Source organism: Nycticebus coucang, chromosome 3 (assembly GCF_027406575.1).
Source record: "Nycticebus coucang isolate mNycCou1 chromosome 3, mNycCou1.pri, whole genome shotgun sequence".
NCBI classification, from domain to species: domain Eukaryota; kingdom Metazoa; phylum Chordata; class Mammalia; order Primates; family Lorisidae; genus Nycticebus; species Nycticebus coucang.
In genome coordinates, this window is record NC_069782.1 from 21,907,590 (window position 1) to 21,919,089 (window position 11,500).

Consider the following 11,500-nt stretch of genomic DNA (forward strand, 5'->3'; position numbering starts at 1 on the left):
CAGCATCCTCTAACTCTTGGGCTTACGCGATTCTCCTGCCTCAGCCTCCCGAGCAGCTGGGACTACAGGCACCCGCCACAACGCCCGGCTATTTTTCTGTTGCAGTTTGGCCGGGGCTGGGTTTGAACCCACCACCCTCGGCATATGGGGCCGGCGCCCTACTCACTGAGCCACAGGCGCCGCCCAAGATTTAAGATTTTTCAAATCCAATTTGATTGAACTCCTGATTTTCACCTCAGGAGTACAAAGTTCACTTAACATTTGAAAACAAATCCATATAATTCACCACATTAACTGAATAATGAAAAAAATTGGTATAATCATCTCCGTAAAAGCAGAGAAAAATTTTTTACAAACTTTAATACCCATTTACAATAAAAACTCTTAACTGAGAGTAGAAAGGAACTTCCTCAACTTGATAAATGGCATCCTTGAATATCTACAGCTAGTATCACATTTAAAGATGAAATATTAATTGCTTTTCTTCCTAAGCTAAAACTATTCACTTTTACTCTATTCAATATTCCAGTGGAGGTCTTAAAGCAGTAAAGCAAGATGAAATAAATGGCATTTTGATTGGGAAGGAAGAAGTAAAACTCTGTATTCCCAAATGACATGACCACATACATAGAATATTTTATAGAAGAAATCTATAAAAAAAATCTAGAGGGCGGCGCCTGTGGCTCAGTGAGCAGGGCGCTGGCCCCATATGCCGAGGGTGGCAGGTTCAAACCTGGCCCCGGCCAAACTGCAACAAAAAAAATAGCCGGGCGTTGTGGCGGGCGCCTGTAGTCCCAGCTACTTGGGAGGCTGAGGCAGGAGAATCGCCTAGGCCCAGGAGTTGGAGGTTGCTGTGAGCTGTGTGATGCCACGGCACTATACCGAGGGCAATAAAGTGAAACTCTGTCTCTACAAAAAAAAAAAAAAAATCTAGAGCATCTGAATTTAGCAAGATGCAGAAATCACAAACATTTTTAAGAGACTGTATTTCTATTTATCAGAAATACACAAGTGAAAATTACAATTTTAAAAATGACATTTCAAGGACATGAAATATCTATGGATAAACTTAACAAGATATGTAAGATCTATACAATGGGGCAGTGCCTGTGGCTCAGTGAGTAGGGTGCCGGTCTCATATACCGAGGGTGGTAGGTTCAAACCTGGCCCCGGCCAAAATGCAACAACAAATAAATAAAAGTACATCTGCATTATATTGTACACATTGAATGAGTAAATTATACAGTATGTAAATTACATTTCAATAAAGTAGTTACCACAATTGAAAAAAAAAAAAGATCTATACAATGAAAACAACAAAAAATTGCTGAGAAAAAAATGAAGAAAACCTAAATAAATGAAAAATCATGTCATCATTAATCCAAAGACTCAATATCATTAAAATGTCAGTCCTCCCCATCAATCAATAGACTCGGTGCAATCCAACCAGAATCCCAGCAGGGTTGGTGTAAAAATTGACAAACTGGTTCTAAAATACTACTCTGGGAAGGGATCCACTTCTCTAGACTTCACTAGATTGTCCAAAGGGTGCAGAGAACAAAAAAAAGGCAAAAAAGCACTATCACTTTCTAAGTCTTTATCTTACATGTATACTATGTCCCCTAAAATTGATTTGCCTCAGAACATCTATGTCCTGAAGATTTTCCTAACCACCTCTCTTTATTCACACAATTTTTTCCCACTTGGCAAAAAAAAAAAAAAATTCTCTTTGCTATCCCAGGCTTTTTCTTTTTTTTTTGAGACAGAGTCTCACTTTACTGCCCTCAATAGAGTGTCATGGCGTCACACAGCTCATAGCAACCTCCAACTTCCAGGCTTAGGAGAGTCTCTTGCCTCAGCCTCTGGAGTAGCTGGGACTACAGGCGCCGCCACAACGCCCAGCTATTTTTTGTTGCAGTTTGGCTGGGGCCGGGTTTGAACCCGCCACCCTCGGTATATGCGGCAGGACCCCTACCCAGTGAGCCACAGGCACCGCCCATTCTAGGCTTATTATTTACAGGTCATTTCCCTAGGTGTAAAAAACTTTACAGAGGGCAAAGGATGCAGTTTTAAAATGCATCAACCCAGAGAGAAAGTCTCTTGAGAAATACTGAAGGAGGTTGCACTTTATTTCTTCTAGGCCAGATGTTAATAGCAAGACTCCATCTGATCACAGAATTACAGTTAAGAAGATAGTTGTCACAGAGATGTATAGGAACACATTTATTTCAAATGATAAACATAAACTCTAAGGTTTTGATGAAGTAAAGCACAATCACAATATATAATCATCTAGAGATTTTATCCTTTCCAACTAAATTCTTGACCAAGGGGGCAGGGGGGAACCTTTGGATGCCATCAACTTAAAAACATGCAAAGGGGCACACAAAATTATTTGATACACAAGCAAAACCAGTTGAAGATCACTGGATTAAAGTAGCTAGCATCTTATTTTCTCCATTAATTAAATTATATTTATGTAAATTTAGGTAGCCTACTTTGTTCTACTAAAGATTTGAACTGTCTGTAAATGGAAATACAGATTTACTTTCTCATTTTAATTTAATGCTGCATTTTTTGTAAGCAGTTAGAAAATGTTGTTATTGGCATTATGAAAACATTTATTTGCTATGCCAAGTTGTTCTCTATGAACATCTGCTGTTGATTTTGATGGGAAGGTGTAGGATTACAAAATCCTATTTAAAACTATATCCATTCCTCTAACTAGCTACATATTACATACCATGCACCTTGTTATACCCTGGGAATACAGATGTCAATGGAAACATTTCTGTTCTTTAGGGACTCAGTCCAACAGCAGACTCAAACCTACAAAGAGTTATAGCAATTAACTAGAGGTAAGAATGTACCATGTTAACAGAGCATTAACAAAGTGCTCAAAAATAAAGTGTTTTGCAGTTAGGAAAAAAGGCAAAGGAGTACTTGAGACAGGAGGATTACCATGTACCAAGACATGGAGGAGAGGAAAATTACAGTGTGATCTGAAAACTACATAATTCAGGATAAAAACTAGGGTATTTTTAGAGTTGATATTCAAATGTGAGATGCCTCTCCATCATCCACACAGTCAACACTGGTGCACACAAGAAACAGACATGGAAATTCATCTGGTGATAATACTTATTGAGTACCCACCATGTATTTGATATCAAATGAGAAACTAAAGAGTAGGTTAAAAAAAAAAAAAAAACAAGCTATGAAGGCTCTTAACATCTAAGGAGGAAGAACTAGACAAGTAACACAACTACAACATTAGCTACAGAGTCATAAAATGTTAAGAACATTTACCCACAGAGTGTTAACAGGAGCAAAAACAAGAGGTACAGAAACTTGTTTCCCAAAAATGGTAATGACAGAGGTGTGAAGTAGATAGAGAACAGGATAATTGAAGGTGTAAAAACATAAAGTAAAAACAAAGCAGTTCATATAAAAAGGTGGAGGAAAAGGGCAGGTGCAGTAGCTCATTCTGGTAACCCTGACACTCTGGGAGATTGAGGCAGGCGGACTGCTTGAGCTCATGAGTTCGAGACCAGCCTGAGCAAGAGTGAGACCCGATGTTGTGGTGGACCCCTGTACCCCCAGCTGCTTGGGAGGCTGAGGCAAGAGGATCACTTGAGCCCAGAAGTTTGAGGTTGCTGTGAGCTATGACACCACAGCACTCCACCGAGGGTGACAAAGCTAAAACTGTCTTAAAAAAAAAATTGGAGGAAAAAAAGAAAGTTTGACAAGGAGACTAGAAAAACTAGATCACCAAGGGCAGTGAAAGACATACTTCTGGCAGAAATAAGGAATATGGCAGGACTGAAGACAACTTCATCTGGTAGTTCAGGAGTGAGACGCACGTGCGCACACACACACACAAAGAATTGAGAATGTACACATTCAGAATGTACACAAAGCAAGACAATGAAGATAGGAAAGAGGGTGTAGGTAGAGAGGGTGTTTCAAAGATGCTAAATGCATGTTTATATTTACATATTATACTATGTTATACACCTTTACATATTATAGTCCACATTTTAAATAGATTTAAAAAAAATTTTAAGACGAAGGTGAGGTTGCTGATTTAAGGAAATAGTAGTGAGGAAGAAGAAAGGAAAGATTAAGAAATAAGTATAAGAACTAAGAGAATTTATATCCAATTAAAGGAAAAGAATACCACTCCTAGCCCCCTCCAAGTTTAGAGTCCAGGTGGAGGACGAAGCCTTTTACCAAGGCAGGACAGGTAGAGGACAACTATTCTGTAGGAAGAAGAACTCTATTTCGGACATGTAGAACTTGAGCTGCCTGAATGACACTCATAGGACAATAACTAGTAGTTTTTAGATATACAAGCCAAAAACTTAGGAAAAAAAAGTCTAGATGGAAGGTAAAACTTGGGGCACCATGAGTCAGGATAGCAAAATGTTAGTCTTGAGAAAGGTCACTCAAGGAGACCCAAGAATATTATGAGAATAACAGAAGGCCAAGGACAGAATGATCTCAATGAGCCTATAAAATAAGACCTAAACTTAAATGAGACTCTGAATTATTAGCATAGCCATATGACATGTAAGAAACCAAATATCTTCTTCTAAAATGATACTTTTTCGAATTTTCACTTGATCAATGAAGAAATAAACCTATTTTTTTCAAACACAAAGTTATAAATGACAGAAATGCCTTTCATTTAAGATGTTTTGTCCTTATACACCATTTAGTAGACTCCATTTGACATGTAACCATCTTGCCTCCTAAAACTCAGCCAAAGTAAGACTTGGGGTAGCTTCAGTACGATCACCAGATTGTAGGTAGGTCTCTCCCATCTGGCTCAGGCATCCTCTGGCTTTCAGAATCTGTTGTAATACTAGATTTTACCTGCACCTGGCCAAAAGTGGGTGGAGTGTTACAGCTCCTAACGGCAAGTAGCTGAAAGGAACTGGCAGTTCTTTCAATTCTGCCTGCTCATGAACTCAAGATACAGCAGGAATATAACAGGTAAAATTATACTTATGCTGAAAAAATTCCTGTATTTTCAAATAACACAATTGCAAAAAGAGTCCCTTCTCCAAGAATAAAATATCAAAAAGCAGAATTTGCCCACGTTTTTGTTGAAAATACCACAATGCAAATAAAAAGGTTACTCTAATCACAATACAACCAACATTTAATAAGTTTCACTCTCACGGCACCTAGCAGAGAGTAAATAAACACCAAATAATAAATTCACTACAAAGAGTAACAATATAAACAAATACAAATAGATTCAAAGTAGTTTGTTTCGTCCTATAAAAAGGCACAATGGGCTTTACAGGTATGTAAATAACTAAAAATTAAAGAATACCATTTATATAACCACTTACATAGTTATCAAATGAATTTTTGTAATTCGTATAATTACATTCCCATGACATGAAATACTTTTGGTTAATGCTTCACAAAATCTGGGGGGAAAGTCTTGTTACCATACTCCTACAAGTAAGTTGTACTTATCTGTTCATATCTAAACAAAGATACCTTAGGATATATATTTTTGTGGGAGCACTCAAGAGATAACTAAAAGTTTTAGAAAGATTTGGGGTTTTTTTGGTTTGTTTTTTTGAGACAGAGTCTCACTATGTTGCCCTCGGTAGAGTGCCATGGTGTTATAGCTCACAGCAACCTCCAACTCTTGGGCTTAAGTGATTCTCTTGCCTCAACCTCCCAAGTAGCTGGGACTACAGATGCCTGCCACAATGCCCCGCTCTTTTCTTGTTACAGTTGTCACTGTTAAGCTGGCCCGGGCCAGGCTGGAACCTGCCAGCCTAGGCGCCGTAACTGGAGCTATAATTAGCGCCGCAACCACTGTGCTATGGGGATCAAACCAAAAAAGAAAGTTTTCAAAAAATGATTTATACTGTTCTGTGGCCTATACATAAGTCATGTTTAATCTTATTCAGAACAAAGATAATACTGAGTATAATCTTCACAACCACAGAAAGTATCTAATTATTAGATACAATTGAGCCAAAATAGATACCTTACAGAAGACAATCTTTTTTTTTTTTTTCAGACAGAGCCTCAAAGCTGTCACCCTGGGTAGAGAGCCGTGGCATCACAGCTCACAGCATCCTCCAACTCCTGGGCTCAAGTGATTCTCCTGCCTCCGCCTCCCAAGTAGCTGGGACTACAGGCACCCGCCACAGTGCCTGGCTATTTTTTGGTTGCAGCCATCATTGTTGTTTGGCGGGCCCGGGCTGGATTCGAACCCACCAGTTCAGGTGTATGTGGCTGGGGCCTTAGCCACTTGAGCCACAGGCGCCTAGCCGCAGAAGACAATCTTGATTTTTTTTGTTGTTGTTGTTAAGAGACAGGGTCTGGGCTGTGCCTGTGGCTCAAGCGGCTAAGGCGCCAGCCACATACACCTGAGTTGGTGGGTTCGAATCCAGCCCAGGCCAGCCAAACAACAATGATGGCTGCAACCAAAAAATAGCCGGGTGTTGTGGCAGGTGCCTGTGGTCCCAGCTACTTGGGGGGTGGAGGCAGGAGATCCGCTTGAGCCCAAGAGTTGGAGGTTGCTGCAAGTGTGATGCCACAGCACTCTATCCAGGACAACAGCTTGAGGCTGTCTCAAAAATAAAAAACAAGAGAGACAGGTTCTGGCTCTGTTGCCATGTCAGAGTACAGTGGCACAATCATAGCTCTTGCTGCAGTCTGAACTCTTGGGCTCAGGTGTGAGCCACTGCACCCAGCCTAAAAAGTCACATTTAAAAAACAAACACATAGGGCGGCACCTGTGGCTCAGTCGGTAGGGTGCTGGCCCCATATACCGCGGGTGGTGGGTTCAAACCCGGCCCCGGCCAAAACTGCAACCAAAAAATAGCCGGGCGTTGTGGCAGGTGCCTGTAGTCCCAGCTACTCAGGAGGCTGAGGCAAGAGAATCGCTTGGGCCCAGGAGTTGGAGGTTGCTGTGAGCTGGGTGAGGCCATGGCACTCTACCGAGGGCCATAAAGTGAGACTCTGTCTCTACAAAAAAAAAAAAAAAATATATATATATATATATATATTTTATATATATATAAATATATATATATATTTTATATATATATAAATATATATATATATTTTATATATATAAATATATATATATATTTTATATATATAAATATATATATATATTTTATATATATATAAATATATATATATATATATATATAAAAATAATAGCCAGGCATGGTGGCAGGCACCTGTAGTCTCCAGCTATGTGGGAGCCTGAGGCAAGAGAATCACTTAAGCCGAAGAGTTGGAGGTTGCCAACAGCTATGACACCATGGTACTCTACCCAGGGCGACAGCTTAAGACTATCTCAAATAAATAAATAAATAAATAAATAAAAACACAAAAAGGAACAGGCAACGTGGCTCATGCCTGTTTCCTAGCCTTTTGGGAGGCCCAGGAAGGAGGATCACTTGAGCCTAGGAGTTGAAGACCAGCTTGAGCAAGAGTGAGACCCTGCTTCTATGAAAAATAGAAAAATTAGCCAGGCATGGTAGTGTCCACTTGTAGTCTCAGCTACTTGGGAGGAAGAGGCAAGGGGATCACTTGAGCCAAGGAGTTTGAGGTTGCTGTGAGCTATGATGACTCCATGGCACTCTACCCAGGGCAACAGAGTGAAACTCTGTCTCAAAAAAAAAAAAAAAAAAAAAAGTAAAACATTCAGTTTTGTCACTGGTTACAAATTTAAGACCACTGTAAAATAAGATTTAAAAAGCAACGTAAGAAATTATAAGGCAACATAGAATTAATATTCAAATTTCAAATTAGTAAAATTTAAACAGTATGATCTGAGGGAAGGCTATATCCAGATCCTTTGAAAGCACTTTCAACCCATGTAATTATTGTGGTATAATTTTTACGAACAAGATAATTCTCAAAATCATAAGTTAAAAAAGAAAAAGCAGTAATAGAGGGGCTGCCGTGTCTCATCCTTCCAGCTTTCCAGTTAGAGAAGGGGGAGGAGGAATCACTGGGTAGGAAACTGAATTAAATGACCACTAAGGTCACCTCTTTAGGTCTACAGTTCTTCCTTGATTTAAAAAAATATAAAATCTCAACTGTATATAAAATCAGCACCTTGTACCTCATGATTGCATTATTGTACACAGCTATGATTTAATAAAAAATAAATAATAAAAAATATGAAATCTCAACTACCGTATAGTACAATGGGTAAAAAAACTCATAAAGCACTGAAATACTGTCTAAGACAATGATTTCCAAACTCTGGTGAACATTTAAATAACCTGGATACCTTGTTAAGACCATATACAATACCTATGTACTGACTATCTCAAACTCTCAGAATTAGAATCTCTGAAGAGGCTGACTTCCCCTGGCAATAGAGACCTGTTCACTATCTATGGAGAACATGTCTTCTCTGTAAGCCTATATCTTGCCCTCACACTTTCTCTTCTTCAAAGAACCTTTGTTCCATGCTTGCCTTAAAAAAAAAATCTATAAAGATTCAATTATCAAGTTTGTATCCTAGGTGATTCTGATGCACAGCAAAGTGTGAGAACTAAGTTATTTGGTTAAGCACATAATCTTCAGTAGTAAGGAAACCTGAGTTTAAATACTTACTAGAGCTGTGCTGAACAACTAGCTTCCCTATCACTATTTCTAATCTATTAAAAAGGGGAAGAACCACCCAGAACTGAAGTGATTCTTGTAAGGATTAAAGCTGATGACGATGTGAAATGTTTAGTACAATTCCTGGCACATTTAGTAAGCATTAAATGAATTCGTTCATTTAACATTTATTAAACACGTATGCAGTATCAGGAGAGGAGGAACATCCCATTAATTTATTAAGTATTAATAAATATGGCAACTCTGCAATGGTTTCCTGAGAACATACAATCAGGGGAATCTATCCTACTCTGGAAAGTCTACGCCGAATGACCAAAAGGTCTTGACAGGATGAAAAGGAAAGGAAGAACATTTCCAGGTAGAGGAAGTATCATAACTAAAGCCAGGTACTTGAAGCAGGAAAACAGAGGAGGGCAGGGTGAGTAGGGGAGAAAGAGAATGCTGGAAAGCACTGGGTAGAGAGTGGAGATGAGGCTGGAAGGCAAACAGGCTCAACCATGCACAGCTGGCGGGGCATGTTAACAATTTCAGTTTATCTTAAAAACAATGAGAAGCCACTCAGGATCTTAACTGTACACAAAGATAACCTCTTTGTCTTTCCACAATCTGCATTTTGAAAAAAAGTTACTCAGTCTGCTGTAGAAAACTACAGAAGCAGACGATAGTAGATGCAGGAAGACTAAGGCTGCTACTGCAGTCCAGAGGACAGTGGCTACGACTAGAGAATACTGTTGAAAATTAAGAGTAGATAGGCTTAGCATCCATAACTCAGTGGTTAGGGCGCCGGCCACAGACACGGGGGATGGCAGGTTCAAACCTGGCCCGGGTCTGCTAAAGAACAATGACAACTACAACAAAAAGATAGCCGGGCGTTGTGGCGGGCGCCTGTAGTCCCAGCTACTTGGGAGGCTGAGGCAAGAGAATCTCTTGAGCCCAAGAGTTTGAGGTTGCTGTGATATGTGACACCATGGCACTCTACCCAGAATGACATAGTGAGTCTCTGTCTCAAATAGAAAAGAAAACGAAGAGTAGACAGATTTAAGAGATACTCAGGAGGACCTCATGAGAGACTGAGTATGAGGTAGGAGAGAAAGGAACTGTCAAACTTCAACTCCTATAGAAAGGGATGGATGGGGATATTACCCATGGAGTTAAATGCAATAAAGGGAGCTATCTATTTTTCTTCTTGGGGTGGGAGCGTGGTGGGGTATATCATAAAGTTCAAATACGTGACTATGAGTAGTTATTCCCAATTACAGGGTTGATTAGTACAAAACTTACTCCTGGATATGGAAGTAAAGTGTAACTGTGTTTACTTTACTGGTTCTCATAGACATAAAAAGAACAGTTTTCTGCAAGTGGGCAAAGTAGATCTACATAGAATGAAGGCCCTTATTTTTATTAGGCTCCTTTCCTTTACACACTCTCCAAAAGCATCCTTTATGACTATAGTTTAATGTTGCCTCAAGAATTTATACCCCCAGCTGGTAAGTCATTTTCAAACTTTAAAATAGTAACATTTGTGCCAAGGAATAAGACACGGAGCCAAACAGCAACAAAAAACCTGCGAAATCCAAAAGGAATCTTGAAGCATCTGATTTTCAAGCCATTGCCAGAACATGATTGGGTTTTACAGTGACAGGCAGGTTTGGAGCGTTTTCATTAAATTATTTGTTTTCCAGAACGGAGACATGCTATGTAGAAAAATCACTCACGGAATCCAATTCTTTTTAAGATTGTCGTCACAGAAATAATTCCCTAGTTTGATGTACAAAAAGCTAGTTGGCAACTTACAATTAAGTCGCTACTGGCATAGCACTTTTAAGTAGCTTGAGCCTGTGCTCTCACCAAGCCTGCCAGAGGGGAAGATACGATAATACTGGTCTCCTTCATTACCGATCACAGGTAAATATTCAGTCAGATCCCAAGAACTTTTTGCAAGCTTTACCGGAAACCTTCCTGTCTCAACGGGTTTCGAAAAACAAGCCTGCAGAAGCCTCCAGCTGGGGATTTTAGTTTTATCAAACACCTGCCCCACCCACCTCACACACAATAACCTTCCATTCCAGAACTGTAGCTACTGTCAGAGAAGGACGCTGGGAGGTAGGGCCCTGATTAGGGACCAAGGTTCCCGGAGCCGGAGGCCAGAACTGAGGGCAGCTGTCTCACCCAGTCCTAGGGTAGTGTCCAATTTCCCAAAAGGTACCGAGATCTCCAGCACGGAAATCCGAGCTTCCCAGCCGGCGAGAGGGGCTCTTCCTGCAGCAGCTGCCTCGGCTCCGGCGCTCTCGTCACCTCCAGGCCTCTTCGGGGGACTCCGGCCTCTCGGATCCCTCCCCGGAGCTCGCCGCCCGCCCGGGTCCGCTCAGCGCGGGCCCCTCCGCCCGCCCCGCCCGGCCCGGCCCGGCCCGGCCCGCAGCCGGCAGGCGCGTCACCAGGCAACAGTCGCCAGCCCAGGCAGCCCGGCAGGCCTAGCCCCGGAGCGGCTCGGTCCCCGTTCCCTCCCCGCCGGCCTCGGGAGCCCAGGCAGAAGCGCGGCCGGGGAGGGAGGCCGCTCGGGCTGACCGCCGCTCACTCACCTCTTCCCTCTCTTCCAGGGAGGGGCGGTGCTGGGGCTCGTTCCTCCGCCCCCCTAAACGCCGCCTGGCAAGTCCAGCTCAGCCTTGGCGCTTGGCCGCCGCAGCCGCCTTACTCCATAGCCTTCGCCGCCCCCGCGGCCGCAAAGCCAGGAGCCGGAGAAGGGGAGGGGAGGGGAGGGGAGGGACTGGGGACCGAGAGTAAGGGAGGGGGAAGAAGACCGAAAGACCTGCCGGCTAGGGCATGACGTCACTTCCGGCTGGTTCGGAAGGGGCGGGGCCAGAACTTCCCTCCG

The 11,500-nt window shown here is 41.7% G+C and overlaps 1 protein-coding gene across 4 annotated transcripts in view; it reads right to left on the reverse strand.

The window, feature by feature from the left end:
• SCYL2 (SCY1 like pseudokinase 2) overlaps positions 1-11,460 on the reverse strand; it is a 65,213-nt gene extending 53,753 nt beyond the window's left edge. For 2 of the 4 annotated variants that reach the window (XM_053584253.1, XM_053584252.1), the window contains exon 1: positions 11,208-11,460. The gene's annotated coding sequence lies outside the window, so the exon portion shown is untranslated. Of the gene's footprint in view, positions 1-10,797 lie in introns of all 4 variants that reach the window. The other 2 variants (XM_053584254.1, XM_053584251.1) reach the window with 2 other exon arrangements.
• Between the last annotated feature and the right edge of the window lie 40 nt (positions 11,461-11,500).